Consider the following 15154-nt stretch of genomic DNA (forward strand, 5'->3'; position numbering starts at 1 on the left):
GAGGTTTTATAAGTATAGCTGCATTCTCTCAATACTTTTGCATCTGAGATGTTTGGAAGCCAGTGTAGGCTTTTTTCCTGCATTGGGCTCTAGCCAGTTCATACAATTGGACCTTCTAATCGGCTTGCTAGCCCAGGAGCACTTCCAGTGCTAAGCTGAAGTTCGTCAGGGATGCAAGGAGAAAGGTCATTTCTGGGTGTAGAGACTTGTCCATCTCAGGCCACCACTAGGCTTTGGTGCCTTGGTGAGGATTACGGGAAAGACATTTCCTCTGAGCAGATGGATGGGAGTGGCTGCCTCATGGGCACCCCAGGAGGGCCAGCAACCCCCCTTGCACCCTCTGCTGGACACTGTCATGCTAGCCACAAACTGCACAGCCATAGGTGAGATACACCTGCCCGTTCGCTAAAAGCCACTAAACACAGAGCAGAGCATCAGTTTCTCAGGTCAGTACAACAAGAACCCGAGTTACATGGGCCTCTCCGTGCTGTGGCCAGTCTGATACTGCGGTGTGAACCTGGCCAGCTGAAGGGTGACTGCAGGTCCTGAGATGTGAGGTGGCTCACGTCTGCCTGTCGAGCAGCTATCATGGTGAATACTGCTCGTCTCAGTATCACCTGTCAGTAGAATTTTCATTCACGTGGCAGAATAGCCCAGAGAAAAGACCTGGAAAATTGCAGGGCCTTTGCGTCCCCCTCAGAGCCCGGACAGGTGTAGCAGCACCGTCCAATAGAAATATCAAGCAGACCATGGAATTTTTAAATTTCCACTGGACACATAACAAAGGGCAAAAAAAGAAACAGGTGAAATCAGTTTTAATATATTTTGTACTTAACCCAATATATTAAAATGCTATTGTGTCAACATAGAATCAATATAAAAATGTTTAATGAGATATTCTTACCTTCTTTCTTCAAACCAAGTCTTTGAAATCTGGCGGGTCTGTTACACTGACAGCACAGATTAATCAGACCAGTCACATTTCAAGGGCTCCCTCGTCACGGGGCAGGTCTACAGCAACAAAAATAATCTGCTCTGTGATCAGAAAGGCAATAGGCAGGACCAGAGGCTGTTTCAGAGCAGCTGGCTCTCAGTGTCACCTTTCAAAAGCTAGATGACCCTAAACTGCACAGAATAGATTAGTACTTCCCAGGGCCCTGCGCCCGGCCAGGGGCCCTCTTCAGAGTGGCCCTGAGCCCTTCCCTCTGGACGACCGCACACAGCAGGTTTGTGCCCTGCCCGGTAGAATCCACCTGCTCCGTGGGGCCCACTGCCATTTGTGTGTCAGGCGGCTGTTTCTCAGGAGGAGGATGTGGCCCTTAGTCATGCATGTCCTACTGGGATGTATAGCATATGTGAGCAGCCGTGGGGACATACACTCATCCTGTGGCAGGTCGGGAGCCCCTGACCCCCTATTAGCATGTCAGTGAGGGCGGCTGGTGCTCTGGGCTTGTTTTCTAGGGTGTTGATGAGCTTCATTAATTATGTTGGGGGGAAGTGTGCAGCTAGAGAAGAACCCACTTAGCTCCATGTGAATATTAATAATTGGACAGTTGGCAGTGTGTTAAATCGGTGGCCTAGAGAGAGAAACGCGTGAATAAACACGATGCCCCAAAACACTGGCGGGCACAGCGCTCGCGGCTTTGGCAGGATGCTCTCCCTCACTTCACTCTCTGTGAACCTGGGGACGGCCTGGGTGACAGCACTTAGGGACCCACCCTGGTGGGAGGTGGCAGAGTGCAGGGGTCAGCAGCTGACTGAAGCTAGGACAGGCATTCAAATCCTGCTTCACTGCTTCGTTACCTGCGGGGCCTTGGGAAGCTTACACAACCTCTCAGAACTTCAGGTTTTTCATCTAGAAAATGGGGATGATAATAACAGGTTAATTATGACGTCTGTGTCCTAATTTATGTAAAGCGTTTAGCACAGTATCAGACCCACAGTATGTACTATATACATTTTTTAAATTTAAAATATTAATCATATCATATACTATTCACACCTTTTTAATCCTCTAGGTGAGTATAACTATGTTTCAGTTTTCCTCTGAAGCCAACTGTATTCATTCATTCATTCATTCATTCATTCAACAGACGTTTATTATGTACATGAAATATCTAGATCTTGGACATACATACAAAGATGCAGAGATTCTGGAAGGAATATATTATCATATACATGTGAAATTACATGGACAGGGACCACAAACAAAATGATCCTATCTAATAAAAGAGAAACATGCAAATTGACGGTACCTCTGCTACGCCCACAAGCCACACCCACTAGCCAATCAGGAGCAAGTATGCAAATTAACCCAACCAAGATGGCTGCAGCCACAGAGCTGGAGCAAGCAGGAGGTTTGGGTTGCCCCAGCGATGGAGGAAGCCAAGCTTCCTGCCTGCCCTGGCCTGCCCTGGCCTCCACTCAAGGCTACAAAGTTTCAATTATAGAAGATAAATAAATCTCAGATACCTGCTTCCAGCCTATGCTTGGGTCACCGGGGGGCGTGGCCAGCCTGCAAACCACCACAGGCCCCTCGCCAAGGCCTCCTCACACCCCAAGGAACCCCCACTCTGATCCGGGACACCCTTCAGGGCAAACCAGCCAGCCCCCACCCATGCACCAGACCTCTATCCTATCTAATAAAAGAGTAATATGCAAATTGACTGTCACTCCAACACACAAAGATGGCTGCCCCCATGTGGACACAAGATGGCTGCCACAGGATGGCCAGCAGAGGAGGGCAGTTGGGAGGGACCAGGCCTGCAAGGGAAGGGCAGTTGGAGGCGATCAAGTCTGCAGGGAAGGGCAGTTGGGGGGGGGGGGCAGGCCTGCAGAGGAGAGCAGTTGGAGGGGACCAGGCCTGAAGGGGAGGGCAGTTGGGGGTGACCAGGCCAGCAGGGAAGGGCAGTTAGGGGCAATCAGGCTGGCAGGGAGCAGTTAGGCATCAATCAGGCTGGCAGGGGAGTGGTTAGGGGATGATCAGGCTGGCAGGCAGAAGTGGTTAGGGGCAATCAGGAAGGCAGGCAGGAGAGCAGTTGGGAGCAGCAGTCTTGGATTGTGAGAGGGGTCCCAGATTGGAGAGGGTGCAGGCTGGGCTGAGGGACACACACCCCCGTGCATGAATTTTCGTGCACTGGGCCTCTAGTAAAAGTATATTAATGTTGAAATGATGATAGAGTTTTCTTTCACCTGAGCTATCACCAGATTGTTCCTCTTACATTTACCCCTATTTAAAGTAAAAATCACTCATTTGTCATATTTTAATATAAAATATAAAAATGCCACATTTTTTGTTCATTTGCATTAAATGATCTTAAATGAGGCAAACACCTCCAGGAAAAATCTATCCATGTCCTCAAGTTTTACTTCAGAGGTCTCTTAGACCCCTATAGGCCTTTATTATTATGAGGAAAATTATTTGTCTTTGTCTTTGTTAATCAGAAGCTAAAAATGAAGTTGGGATTTAATTCCACTGAACACTTATAACATCTTCCCTTTTTCTATATTAGAAACAGGTAAACAAGTATTCACCAAATAATGAAAACTATTATTACTTATAAATAGATTAAAACAGACATTTTAGTCAGACTTTTAAAACTTAACTCCAAAATAAATAAGAGTTCCTTTGGAAAATTTATTGTATGCGTTGTCTATTGCTAGGTAACAAATCACTCCCCAAACATACCAATAAAACAAGCGTTTATTGCCCCACATGGTTCTGAGCAGTCCCGGAGCAGCTTGCTGGGTGCTGTGGCTCAGGGTCTCCCATGTGGTTACAGTCAGGTTGCCAGCTGGGCAGTCAGGTTGCATCATCTGAAGGCCAGACTGGGGCCAGAGACTGCATTCCAGGGGCTCCCACCGTGGCTGCTGACTGGAGGCCCCAGTTCCTTGCCACGTGGATCTCTCCAGGGGGCTGCTTGAGTGTTCTCATAACGTGGCAGCTGGCTTCCCCAGACCGAATGAGTCCAGAGAGAACTAGAAGGAAACCACCGTGTCTTTTTGGACATGGTATTGAAGTCACACACCTTTGCTTTTTCATTATTTTATTCATTTGAAGCAAAACATGAAGTCCAGTCACGCTCTAGGGGAAGAGGAGCAGGTCTACTCTCTGAAGAGAGTGTCAAGAATTTGTGGACCTATTTGTGGACACAATAGTTACCATGAAAGGCTATTGACATTTCCTAAAGTGCTCAAGTGGCACTGGCACAGAGGAGCTTAGCAGGGCAAGGCCTGAGCTGGCAAAGATGAGCCACCCCTTCTGGGGGACATGTGCATTGGGAGGTGTGCCCCCAGGGGGTGGGGGAGGGGCAGGGAGGAGGACATAACACTCCAAACGCACCAGAAATGTCGTTCCTTTTACTCAGCAGCCCCAGCGTGATATCAAAGCTATGCCTTCTGGCAGAGAATTAATGTAGAATTCTGCGGTCAAATGTGAAGAAGCCTTGGCTTTCATTCAAAATAGAAAGTAAATTTTAGAGGACCGAGCATCTGAGCTATTGTCTTGTTTACACTAAACCCAGCCTTATTAGTTACACGATTTTCCACCTCTGCTTTAAGAATCCCTTCCCTCCCCTTTGCACGTTATGGCATTTAGTGTTTCTAGACCACAGTTCCTGTCCTTCTCCTCGTCCCCTGTGCTGTCTTTCCTATGGAAGTATTTCCCCCAGCAGGACTGCATGCTTGAGGCTGCCATGGGCTCAGCAGCACCTGGGTTCTCCTCCCCGCCTCCCCCACCCCCCCCCACCCCCCCATCTTCCAGTTCTTCCGTTTTCCATCTCACAGCCTGGACGCTACCGTCAGCCACATTATGACTTCCTATTATTGAATATTTCAGAGGCCAGAGCCCTCTGTGCCCCATGCTGTCCACTTAGTCATCTCTCTCCACATTTGTATTATTCCCAGCAAGATGCACGCACGCAAATCCTTTAAGTCCTCCAGGCCTTTCTTTCCATTTCCTCTTCAAATATGAATCACCTAGCAACATTTATTGAGGACCAAGTGCACAGGAAGCTATATTCCTGTTACTGTGAGCATCACAAAGACGTAAAAGGCATGGTCCCTGCCCTTGTGAAGTTTATCCTCAGGTAAAAGCTAAATTTAAAAAGAAATTTTTAAAATAATAACAGCACATAGATTCCTACTTATATTCAATAGCATAACAGGTTGTCCAAGTTCATTTAATGAAAATCATTTCTTGATCTTGACTTCCTAGTATTATAAACATGTTTCACCAATCTAGTGAAGACTCGAATGTGTTTGGAATCAAAATCAAGGAAGCATTCATTAATCTATAAAAAAAAAAAAAAAAAGATATATCCTATTAATATAAGTAATTAGCTATACTGGTCACTGAAGTATAAACAGAAGGGTAACTTGGTGTTTTCTTTTTTATTTTTCCTTAAAAGACATCAGCTCTATGCTTTGGTTTGCTTCACTTTTAATGGACTATGGTTCAGAAAGGGCAGGGGGACTGTGGGGCTGTGAAGAGTTGATAAGGAATAAGAAGTGCAAGCTGAGGAGGAGCACAAGATGAGGCCTTGGGAGGAGCCTGAAGGCCGCCAGGAGGCCCCGAGGAGCCTGTTGTTAAGATGGAACCTTGATACAAGAAGCAGTGGGTAGTCATTGTAGGCTTCTGAAAAGAGGAGAGTACTGTCTGATCAAAGTGATGGGCTGGAGAGCTGCTAGGACACAGCACGCCTGGAACAAGGTACTTAGTGCCTGACTGATGTGACCCTGGAAATAGATCCACAGAAAGAGGAAGTGGCCATAGGACATGTAAGGAAAAGAGAGTCAAATGTGATTCCCAAGCCTCTCACTTGAAAAAACTGAGGATAGCCACCAGTTCTTGGTAAAGGGGGAGTAGACCAGAGGGAATGGTTTAAACACTATTTGCCTTAATTGTCAGTTGGACATTCAATGAACGATGTCTTCTGTTGGAAAAACGAAGGACTAAAGCTATGGGTTTTCGCTTCATCCACATCCATTAAAAAACATGAGTGGATGAACCACTTCTCCAGGGAAGCTGTACATGAGGAAAATAACTAGCATCTAGCACACAGTCTGGTGATCGCTAGAATTAATGGCTGGGGGAAATGACAGACATACATGAAATACTTGCACATGTGAGTGTACATGTACATGTGTATTTGTGTATATACACTCATGTATGTATTCGAAAAATATCTGAAAACCCATTCATCGTCATGTTAAGCCCAGTTAGTTTTAACTGCTGGGATTAAATATAATTCTTTCCTCTGTCCTTTCTTTTTTGCTTCTCTGTATTTCCTAATTTTTCCAGTTGAACATGTATCATAGGGGGTGATACATGTTTCTTCATAGGGAGAAATCATTTTTAAACCCATGGTACAATGAAAGAGAGAGGAATAGAATTTTCAGGGTCAGAATAAGAGGGGACCTTGAAATAATGGTCTCAAGGTGAGGAAACAGAGACCCTGATGGTTATGTGATTTGTTACTAGGCTCTTTAAATAAGACTTTGAATTTTCCAAAGCTGGGGCTTAACAATACTGTATATGTCAAGGCGGAGAATGGAGTTCCCTTCATCTTCTAGAACTTGGATTCATCCAAAGCAGTGGTTCTCAACTAGGGATGATTCAGTTCCCCCATCCCCAGGTACACATTTGGCAACATCTGGAGACATTTTTGGTTGTCACAACGGGGGTGGGGAGGAGGGGGTTGGGCAGGGAGAGCTGCTACTGGCATCCAGTGAGTAGAGACCAGAGATGCTGTTGAACGTTCTGCAATGCACAGGACAGCCCGCACATCAAAGAATTACCCAGGTCACAATGTCACTAGTGCCCAGGTTGAGAAATCGATTCAAAGGAAGGTGCATGTGGTGGCGACCACCCATGGATTGCTTTGTGCACCAAACACCTGCATGAATCACTTCATCTTGTCTTCACATGGTCTTGAAACTCGGGCGTATAAAGTTAAGTAGCCTATCGGGGTCACACGGTGAAGTCTGTTTGCATCCAAACCTGAGCTCTTAAACACTATGCAATTCTGCCTCCATGTTGACAGAGTGAAATGGGAACAGGAAAGCCACTTCGGTCTCATTGTTTCTCCCCTTGCCAAGGCACTGGCTCCAGCCCACCTTTGTTCTCCTAGATTGTACTAACTGGTAAAACAAGTCTTAACACTTTTCTATGTCTCTCCCCCTGCACCTCCCTCCACCTCCATCTTCCAGATAGATGTTTATTTTTTTAATGAATATTATGTGCTTCTTGTTGGAGTTGGGGATATGACATGGTGTTTGGTTGGTCAGGCAAATGGGAGCTGTTGCATGTGAGATCTGCAGGCCTGTTGGGCATGGAGAAGCGATCTGAAAATGTCTGAGAATTTGTACTTTGGGGCATCATTTTAGCACAGTGGTAAGAAGGCAGGGGTACATCTTTACGTTGTTCTTACCCAGCTTCCTGGGTCTCTTCGCCTTTATCTCTGGATAAAGAATTCTTGTCTCCAGCATTCTAAGGTTACCTCAGCCTCCTTGTCATTTTCACCGAAGGACACTGCATATTAAAAACAAAAACTTTATTGCTTTTAGAAAGCTGACTTCCTTGGGACCTTGAAAACATAGATCAACAACTTGGTTGATCTGAAAGGGCTGTACACTCGTATATCTCTGCTCTGATTGATTGAAAATTGGGATTTTATAAACAAGCAAAACTGAAACAAACTCATAGACATAGAGAGAGAACTGGTGGTTCCCAGAGGGAAGGCGGGTTGGGGAACTGGGTGAAAGAGATGAAGGGATTGAGAGGTAGAGATTGGCAGTTACAAAATAGTCATGGGAATGTAAAGCCCAGCGTAGGAAATCTAGTCAATAATATTGCAATAACTATGTATGGTGCCTGATGGGTACTAGAAATATTATGGGGAACACTTTGTAAAGTTTCTGATTGTCTAACCACTATTTTGTACACCTGAAACTAAAACAAAATGATAATGTAAACTGTAATTGAAATTATTTTTAATTTAAGAAAATTGGGATTTTAAAAGAAGTTTGTCTTACACGCATGGAGGAGGAGAATTTGTTCATAACCTTTATCCTGTTTTGATTTTTAGAAATTTTACAAAGTCTCTACTTCTGCACATCCTATTTCTTGAGACATGAAGTTATAAAAACAAAATGCTACCATTTTTTTGAGTGAATACAATGTTTCAAGCATTGTTCTACACACCCTACCTGCATGTCCTCATTTAATCTTCACAAAGCTTGTCATCAAGGTCCTGTTATCTCCATTCATATGTGAGAAAACAGAGGCTTGGGAAGGTCAAGTGATTTTTTTTTTCCCCCTAAGGATGCATAGCTAATAAAATAGGAGAGCAGAGATTTGGACTCAGATCTCTTTGAATTCAGGGCCCAGGCTTTGCTTAATATCTGTGCAAAGAACTTCCTTCCAGGTTATATATCAAACCTGAATTTCAATACTATTTTCTTTCAAAGAGTTAATAGCACTTTCACATACTAATTTACTCTCATAGCATCAAGCTGAGTAGCTAAGTGGAAAGAATTCAGAATATCAAATGAATCCTGAATGATTCTGTGGCCAGCCTTCCATATATATCCAATATGGATAGTACTATCTCCGAGTTCCTGCAAAATCTATGGGGAGTACTCCTTGAGCATCCAAGAGGGAGTATTTCAACTGCCCCACCGAGTGCAGTCACCATTTTCCTAAATAGCCCCAAATGCAATCATGATCAGAAACAGTCTCCAGAATTTTGGTTTAAAAGTATGGTTGTTTTACACACATTTTCCTATTTCCCATAGTACCCAACACAGCCCTAGGTACAAAAGGAATGCTTTATACATGCTTCAAGGATTGGATTCATCTCTAGGAAATATACAGGAAAAGAATTGAATACCAGAGGGATAATTATGTGTACTGAAGCCAGGAACCAGTCCACTGATTTGTGTATAAGACCCATGCATGGGGAAGCCAGGCCATCGCCACAGGGGCTGTGAAGGGCAATCAGGGTGGTGAGCTCAGTCAGTGGGTGGACCTTGGTTAATACTGGACCAGCTGTGGGGCCTTCTGCACGTTGCCATCTATCCTTGAACTTCACACACCGGTATTTTTCTTAACTTCAGTTTCCCACCTGCGAAATGGAGATAATAATATACTCAAAGTTAATTCATTTATCTTTTATTATCAGCATTGATCGCTTAGGTAGGAAATCAGAGAGGCACAAACAGTTTTCACGAGCACTTCCTCATTTGGAATTAAGCAGACCCAGGTTCAAACCTCACATTTGATGTTTAATAAAGATGTGCCCGGGGCAAGTCTCTTCCGTGTGTTCACCTGCAGAATGGGATGGCACCGCCGGCTCTGCAGGGAAGAATGTCAAGTGTGTGGTGTGTAGCAGGTGCTCAACAAATGTAGCTCTGCTTATTCTTTCCCTCTTACCAAAGCTGGTGGGTTCTTTTCCTAGGAACTTAGACTGACTTCCTGAGGACCCTCTGGGCCTGTGAGGTGTTGTTTGTTTGTTTGCTTTGCTTTCTTACGTAGCACATCCCTTTGAAAAGACAGTGAAAGCTACAGCCATAGCACCAGAAAAATACACATTCCCCAAACAAATTCAGATACAATTGCAGGGGATTCATAGGCACCCTCTCTAAGATAAGATAAGGCCCAAGAGGGTAAAAAATATATGGCAATCCGAAAGGAATGATTATTTGCTTTGTAAAGGGAATTATCATAGTATTCCCATTGCAACGTTTCCAGTCTCATTAAAATAGAATTCCATTTACAAAAAAAAAAAAAAAAAAAAAAACACTTACTTTATTGGGAACGTTTTAAGAACACATTTATTTCATTAACAGAGGCAAGCCTCTTCTAACAAAGCATATTTATCAAATGCCTATCATGTGCCTAATAAGGTGGTGGGTGTTATGAGGAACAAAAGAAGCTTAACATGTGGTCCCTGCCCTCAGCCTTTCCTTCCTAATTGGAGAGGCAAGTGAACAAGGCAGCATTAGATGTATTAGTGCTATATGCTGATATAATCAAGTACTAAATTGTGTGTGCTTGTGTGGGTGGGCGCACAAGCCTCACATATCATTCTCTGACCTTGAATTGTACACAAATCATTAGCGTCAAACTGGAATTGCCGACTGCTCCCCCACCCTCGTCTTTGCTTGGCCGACTTCCATCACAGCCTCTCTCTCTGTGTCTGGAACACACTTTAGAAAAGAGGGGGTGAAATAACACAGTGAGGGAGAGAGGAAAATCGGGAAGGAGAGAAGAGGTTTCTGTCCGTCTGTGGTGACTACTGCCGACGGATTCCACGTTGGGCAGCGTCTGACCCAGGAACAACCCGTGTTTCATGGAAACCTCCCTGTGGGACACGGGACAGCTTCCCTTCCCTGTTTACAAATTAGCCTTCCATCAGCGATGGATCTGAAGGGAGAGGAATGGTGCGAAGAAGGCGGCCTGACTAAAGGGGAAGGGGAACACAGCCATGTAGAAGGCCCACACTGTTCACCAAAATAGCGTGGGAACTGAGCACAGGGGGAGATGGACAGGAAAAACACCTGGTGGGGGGTAGCGGGGGTGTGTGTGAGGGGAAGCAGGCCTGCCCCTCACATTCATGCACTCAAGGCAGGAGTACAAAGGCAGGCCTACATGCCATGTATTTGTTATATATCTAGCTAACTATTCAGTGAAATACGTCCTATTTTCTGACCTTGACAAGTTTAACTTCTTCGCAACTGAGAAGGCCGGGTGGGGGCCCTGCAGCATGGGTTTCCTGGACCACCCAACTCTCTTTCCATTCCTGACTCTGTGCTTTTCCACAGAGGCTCCCATGCATGTGTGACACTCCAGCCCACACCGCAATGTCCATGTGCACCCCTCCCTCGCCGCTCTGGGCCTACAAGGGCACAAACTAGGTGTCCACCTTCTAAAGGAAAGACCTAGGGGAGCAGACATGAGGCCCTCAGGACAGGGGATTTGGGGTTCCAGGTACCCAGAACACAGTCTCACCTTGGCCCTGCAGACTACTTGCCCTGGTAGGGAGGGTTGTGACCAGAGAAAGATCCAGTCAGACCGAAAGCTGGGGTCCAGGGCAGGGTCCCCTCAATGCCTGTGTCTGTGGGCATCACTGAAGAGGAGAAGGGAGACTGAGGAAGGAGACTAAAGCAAAGTCATTCAGTCTGCTCAGTTCAGTGGAGGGGAGGGAGCGCAGACTGGGGGTGTGAGTTGGGAGGAACTGAACAGGATGGAGGAGAGGCTGATCACTAGCAGGGAGGAGGCCAGCCCTGGACCATAGGGACTCTTCATTTATGATCGTGTTTAGTAAGAGAGTGAGAAAACCCTGCTTTTACAGAAGCCAAAGGGCTCTATAATTCAGTGACAAGAGATATGCAAGGCAAAAGAAGGATGGTCTGGGAGCCAAAAGCAGGGCCTGGGAGTGATTTCTCCCCAAGGTCACCTGGCTCCTCTTGCTTCTGCAGCTTGTCCTGCTGGCTCCTGTGAGCCCATCCAGGTGGAGGCTCCCACCTTGCTGCACTCCCCCAGAAGAGCGCAGGACTGAAGGGTTAACTTTAATTCTCCAGCGAGAAAAACATTATCCTTATGAAATAACGTATAGAGCATATTGAATATAAATATTGACTATTTAGCTAGACAAAGAGAGGATAGTTGCTGAATTTGAAATGGCACTATTTGCAGAAATAAAGAGGAAAAGATATTTAAAACTGCACAAGTATACATTATAGAACTGAAGAAAATTCTGATGATATTTCAACATTTTAATGTATCTCCAATTCACAAATTTTTGTTTTGTGGATAAAATATGTGAGTGATTTAGGAGGGAAGAAAATGAATTAAGCTTTATGGGGGGAGAAGGGGAATGAAGATACAACTTTGTGTTACTATTGCCCTAAAAGTATTTTGATCCACACTTAGCTTTATTCCTGTCAGGTTAGTAGGCCGAGAATTTGAGATTCCTTGAGGGTCCTTTGACCCCACTCAGTGTTGACCCTTTGCTGCCCAACATGTTGATGGTAGTTGTGGACTAGACTAACAAAGCATTGTTGACTTTGGTGTTCAGGAACTCATCATTCAAGAATTTTCTTCATCCCCAGGAAAGCCAAAGATTTGTGGTATGAGTAACTAATAACTATATTGGAATATGGATCTGGAGTATGATCTTGAGGCCAGAACAAGGAACCAGTGAATCAGAGGGTTTGTGAAGGAGCCACACAGTGGCCCAGAGTCCAGGTCCTCTTTCGACCTTTGTTCCCTGCATGCCATCTACCTGGAAATAGCGCTCATGAAGTGGGAGTTTGTCACTATTCATCACTGCTGTTTAGATGTTACCAACTTTGTGAAGCTGCCGTCTGACATTGCTACAACAGTGATGTCACGAACCCCGGCGGCGGGAAATCATTTCTGAGAGCTGGTGTAGTAATAATCCATCCTCAGAGGTGAGGGGTACACTTCAAACTGCCTTTGTTTTTACTCCACCTTCTAGACTCCAATCGTGTCCCGATGGACAGATACCTGTCCTCCTGACTCCATCACAGATGGCCTGACTCCTGATGCAGTGATGATAAAGTCAGTCCTAAATGGGGCTCGTTTTCTAAAATTCTCCGTGGCCAGATAGGTCCCCAGTCTCCTGAGCATTCCAGCCTGGGCTTGTCGGTGTGAAGAGTGGCTGGGAGGATGGCGGGACACTCAGGAGTGCAGACACTGTTTACCGTTCGCTTATTTCCCTAAAACTGCAGGCGGCAACCGTGCCGCCCCTTCGGTTCCCTGGGGCTTTGTAACCCAGAACACAGGACTTCTTTCAGCGATTTTTATTGAGTATTAACTGGCTGCGTGGGATGCAAAGAAATGGGACAAGCATTCAGTGAACTTACAATGAATTCATTTTTTAAATGAAGTCTCATAATTTGACCAAATGGAATAATTTCCACTTGCATTGGGGGGGGAGGGGGAATAAGGGGGAGCCAAGAGTCATTAGTTGTGTCCTGCCATAGTTCTGTGCTGGTCGAAATCTTTATGAATGACTTAGAAAAATTATAAAGGGCATATTGATCAAGTTGGATATGACATGGGACCGGAAGGAATAATGAATGCAACACACTGAAGGAAGGAATGCAGATCACAACAGATCTTCACAATTTGGGATACTGGGCAGAATCTATCAAAATCGAGTATATCAGGAATCAAGGTAAGGCTTGCCCGTTACTGTGTGACTTTAGACAAGTTCCTTAACCTCTCTGTGCCTTCAGGCCCTTAGGTGTAAATTGGGCGTAAAGGCAGCCCCTGCACACAGGCGAATTCCCAGTATTTAACTCGGTGCATGGAAGGTGCTTCCCTGCCTGTCACATCCGAGTAAGTGTAGCCGGTACTCCTTTCTGCATGCAGGTGCCTAGGTGGCAACCCAAGAGGGTGGAGATGGTCCCCAGTGCCTGGTGCTTGACGGGCCACATTATGTGGCCGGTGTCCAGTGAATGCCACACTTTACAGTTGAGAGAGACAACCTGGATTGAGTTCCGAGGACCGCAGCCCCGGTGGTGAGAAAGCTTGAAATCATATGAGGGGAAAGTCAAAAAAGAACCGAGTGTATTTAGCCTGAAGTGGAGAAGACTCAGGTCGTACATAACAGCATTTTCTAACACTTGAACCGTTCTCATATTGCAGATGCTTTGGATTTATTCTCTACCCAAGGGCCAAAGGTGAATATTTTAGAAAGACAAATTTCGGCTCAGTCTAAGGAAGAATTCACTAATATTCAGAGTCGCTCCGGGATGGTAACAAATGCCTCATGAGGAAATGAGGTCCATGTCACTAGAGGTGATCATAGGCCAAAGGGCTACCTGATGAATTAGTGGGTGGACGCGGTAACCTTTAATGTCCAGTCTCTGAAATTCTGTGGTTCTGAGAATAAATAGGGCTGTTTCAATCAAGGCAATAGGCAGGAAGATTTATGACCAATATCTTGATTTCTTATACACCAATGAGAAGATCCACGGCTGGCAGATCCGAATTTGGTGATGGTCATTTTTCCTTTCAGCTTCGCAGAGGGTGGGGTGGGAGGAATGGGGTGGGGGCACCTCCATCTTGTTCTAGGGTGACCAACCCCTCCCCACCTGTCCCCCTGGCTTGGTTGGGTATATGTGAACCCACTAGTTAGACCTTCTATTTGCTGGATACTTGCAGCCAAATAAAGCGTGGCTCAGCAGACTGCTTATTGTGTATCTCTCTTCATCTCCTTTAAAGCTCTTCCTCTTAGCCAGCAGTAAACCCGCTGCAGAGGTTAAGCCGACTCCCACTCCTCTTTCTCTTTGGTGTTTAATGTCACCGACATTTGTGTTTCCTGTTTGCCTTGGGTTCTATTTGTTGTTTAAAATGACAAAACTTCATTATGCCTGTGCAAATTATTTATCTTCTTCTATGTGGTGTTTTTGTGACTTCGGTGTATTTCAATTTTCCTTCCTTTTTTTCACCACTGGAATTTAAAATTTGGAACCACATATATAAGTATATAGTTTTGCCTTCCCTTTGTGTATTTATATTTATTGTTGCCTTAAGCATCTGTTAATATTACAGAATAGCATCTAGATATGGTTTATTAGTTGCAGGGTCCTGAGAGTTATACATCCTATTCTTCAACAATAGCAAAGATTATCACTGTTGGTATACTTGCATTTAGTGGGTGGGATGGGAACAGAACCCTCCAATGCTCTTCACAGAATCACACAGTGCAGAGGTGAAAGGTGGCTGCCTTTCTTAAAGGGTCCACCTTTTCCCAGCTTTAGCTCCAGCTCAGCACTTCATAGCTTCCCCGACCTTGGACAAGGGGCTTGACTCCAACCGCTAATGCATCAGGACAGAGCCGATCGTTTGCTTTCTGATCACTGGTATGTGATCCTCTGAGCACTACCTGCTTATTCTGCTGCCCCACATCTTTCTATCCAGGAAAGTACTGTCACGGGAAGAGACTGAAGGTCAGTCACTGCTTCTGTCCATGTTGCATTTTGAGTCCTCGTAATTGTCCTTTTTCTGACCAAGGATCATTCTCCTGACTCCTCTTCTCTGCCCCATTTGAATTTGACTTCCTCGGTGATAAAAACCGCACTCCTCTTAATTGCTTACCGGTATTCTCTGACTACACTA

General features: G+C 45.2%; 1 protein-coding gene across 1 annotated transcript in view; it reads left to right on the top strand.

The window, feature by feature from the left end:
* MAML3 (mastermind like transcriptional coactivator 3) overlaps positions 1 to 15154 on the top strand; it is a 392298-nt gene that overhangs the window by 247147 nt on the left and 129997 nt on the right. The gene's annotated exons all lie outside the window — the stretch shown is intronic.

The sequence above is a fragment of the Eptesicus fuscus genome, chromosome 6 (assembly GCF_027574615.1).
Source record: "Eptesicus fuscus isolate TK198812 chromosome 6, DD_ASM_mEF_20220401, whole genome shotgun sequence".
Classification (NCBI taxonomy): Eukaryota; Metazoa; Chordata; class Mammalia; order Chiroptera; family Vespertilionidae; genus Eptesicus; species Eptesicus fuscus.